This window comes from Seriola lalandi, unplaced genomic scaffold (assembly GCF_002814215.2).
Source record: "Seriola lalandi dorsalis isolate HSWRI2012SDOR001 ecotype SW California unplaced genomic scaffold, Sedor1 jcf7180002054616, whole genome shotgun sequence".
NCBI lineage: Eukaryota > Metazoa > Chordata > Actinopteri > Carangiformes > Carangidae > Seriola > Seriola lalandi.
This window is the reverse complement of record NW_019525169.1, coordinates 856,453-859,795: the sequence shown is the minus strand read 5'-3', so window position 1 is coordinate 859,795 and position 3,343 is coordinate 856,453.

Below are 3,343 nucleotides of genomic sequence, written 5' to 3'. Positions count from 1 at the left end.
CCCCCCGAACACAACTCTCTGTAGTAAACTTCCTGTCACAAATATCTGTCTCTCGGGCGCTGTTACGTAGACATCTTGACAAGTGTTTGCTTTGATTCTTTGACTGCTTGGCCCTTCTGGACTGGATTGAGTTGAATCTAAACAACTGGTTTTTCCCGTTGGAAAAGTAAAATAGATGCATAAAGGTGAAAGAGAGACGTGTAGAAGAGCAGGTGAATGAGGAGATGTTAAACCGTGCAGTCTGCTATCAGATTACAATGCTGTCTGCTTAGTGGTGATGGCTTTTGTTGCCACCAGATGACAGTATTTATCCTCTGAGCTTGTCTGGACGCTATTACGTGACATCTGTGGACCCCTAGTGGAGGGACAAGGAACAGCAACGTCCAGCAGCGCCTGATCCTGCAATGCATATTGAACCTATTCATCCAACTACTTTTTTTTTTTTTTAATTTTGATAACCCAAGTCCCCTGAGCCTTTAGACAACACACATATAGATATAATGTATTTAACTGATCTGAGATAACAAGCTCTTTACGTTTAAAAATGGATGTTCAAGTATGCAAATGTTGCACACAAAAGAGGAAGAAAACTAGAAAATCATATATCAGTAAATGTTTTTTAGAAGTGCAGATTATTTTTTTTTTTTTTTTTCCTAAAGCCTCTTAAAAACTACTGATGAACATGAAAATTCAGATTCAGGCAGATAATTTATTAAACAGTGGCAGGAATATTATTCTTGGAATATTTATCTCAGACTGCAGTGAGCGGGCAGAGTCACATGCATGATAGAAAAGGTCAATGAAATGGATTGAGTGTGGAGAAAATCGTTGCACACTCTTATTTCTCTGCCAAAAGGTCTTCAGTGGCATTAATGTCCTGCTCTCTGTGATATATAATGAAAGATTGTGTGTGTGTGTGTGCGTGTGTGTGTGTGCATGGGTGTGCAAGTCTGTGTGTGAGTCGTTTAGGTCTACTGAGTCTTCATTACACCAGAGCTGGGTCCACTCCTGTCCTCTGCCCTCGCTCGTTGCCTCTCCCTGTGCTGGCCAGGAATAATGAATTACCAGTGGATGCCATGGGGGGCTGACTGAGTGGCTCAGAAGTGGACTCCATTTTAGTTCAAATTACCTCTCAGATCCCATTCAAATGGCAGTCTCAGGCTGCTCCTTGACTCCTCTACGTATTCCTATCTGAGGGTGAAATGATCCACTCACACCCTTTCTTCATTTACTCATTTAAGCACCTGTGAGTCCAGCAATTTTTTTTTTTTTTTTTTGGTGGTCAATCCTCCTAGTGCTCTAGATTAACATCACAGGAGAGTCAAAGGAACAGAAACAAAACATCTACATAAAAAAAAAACACACACAAAAGAGACGGCCCCATCTTTAACAGTGTAAACAACAGCGCATGTCTCAGTGGGATTTATCAGTTCAGTCAGCATGCTCAGCCTTGTGTGCCATTCCTGTCGATTCCTCTTCTTCCTCTGCAGGACAATAATAAAATGACAGCATAAACCTCAGGTGATGGCACATTATGCATGCCATCCAAACAAATCCTTCCCAGTGTAAATTAAACACATCCAGTGCATCTTACAGCCCAGATCAGACTCTGTAAATCGACCAGGGTAATAATAACAACAACTGAATAAAAGGTAATGGAATAAATCAGGGTGAGCATTTCCATTGCATCAACATCTAATCCTGAGAGGGAGACAACAAAAAGTCTGCAGCTTGTGGCAACTCAAAAAACAGGGAGTAGTCTCAAAATCTACACCACAGGTCAATATTCATCCTCACCCCTTGGTGTTTTTAAAAAAAATGTTTTTATCAGTTTTGAATATGAGGGGACTCTTTCAGTCTGGATTCAGCTAATTTACTCACTGATTTTAAGAGAAGTTCTACCTGTAGGCCTGCGTGTGGGCTTTAGTTGTGTAAATTAAACACGTATTTAACAAAATATCAAATATGAAAAACAATGATTCAGTCAATTTGCTTATGAATACTAAAATGGAAAAAGCTCTGACGCCTGTTGTACAAAGCTGAAATCACACAGCTCCACGGCCAATTGTTTATGGACACACACGTCCAAGGGATATGTCACCTACTCTAACAATGTCAGAGAGTGGAGAATAATCCAAATCATGCTTGCAGTCCTACTTAGGATGCACTAAAGGTCGATGTTTGTCATGTTTTAATTAGTCTTCATTAGTAGGCGTAAGAGACATTTCTGGGAAGCAACAGGCATGCAGCCTATTCACCGCGCTGCTGAGAGATGCACAAAGTTGGCAGCCTAAAACCATCTGGGAAAGTTATTGCGCCTAAAATGGCCTTTGACAGCCCGCCCCCCTGATAAGTGACAAATTCACAACATATTCGCGGCTGGGGGGTAAAAACAACTCAGGTGCACAGGAAGAGGGGAGGTGAAAGGGACTGCGTCGCACATGGCCATTTCAGAGGGGGTGGGGTGGTGGGGTGGGGTGGTTGCAGCACTATTTTGGCGAGTTAAACGGCGCAGGGCGCGATGCCACACAGGGAGAGGGGTCGAATAACCGCTTATGACTGACCTCTTTCCACTATAATTAAAGTTGCAAGCTGGACCCAGAGACATAACAGAAATTGTTTCTCGCATTTAGAATGAATTCCGATCTGAAATAATCTGGAGGAAAAAAAAGGCTGAGGGCGATGCTGTTTTAGGTTTTTAATTATTTTTTTTTAACCACTTTCATTAAATGTGTAACTTTTAAAACCATCTGCTTGTGGTTAGATTCCATCTGGCTTGTTGATTTGATGTTTTGATCACATAAAAATCCACTGACATAGGCCACAGGTTGTGGGGTTGGATCTGCTTCAAGAGTATCTTAAATTGAAGATGAATAAAATTTGGAAAATGTTTTTACTGAAGCATCAACTAATGGAGTTTAACATGCACTTCAGATGAGATGTAGTGATTGCAAACAGAGCTTCTTCCGCCTTTTGATTTTTCATGGGAACATCTTTAAAATAATTACAACTCAAATCATAATTCTGTTCCACTTCATTATGACGACCTGACCAGATACTGAACTGCACTGCCAGCACAATGAAACCTGCTCCCACAGAGCAAACGCTGAAGCTCGCTCCGCAGCAGCAAGTGCCTCCCACCTGTCTCCCTTCCACTTGTTCCTCCCTCCTCAGAAAACGCCAGACAGGTGCACGAGGGGTATGTGGACGATCCAAAACCCGTGAAGCATCTTGGGTGACACCACACAGGAGCATCGAGGGCCCAAAAAACTTTAGGGGGCCTCCGAGCTGAGCTGAGTGAATTGTGTGTTTTTGTGTGTATGAGTGTATGTGTGTGTGTGTG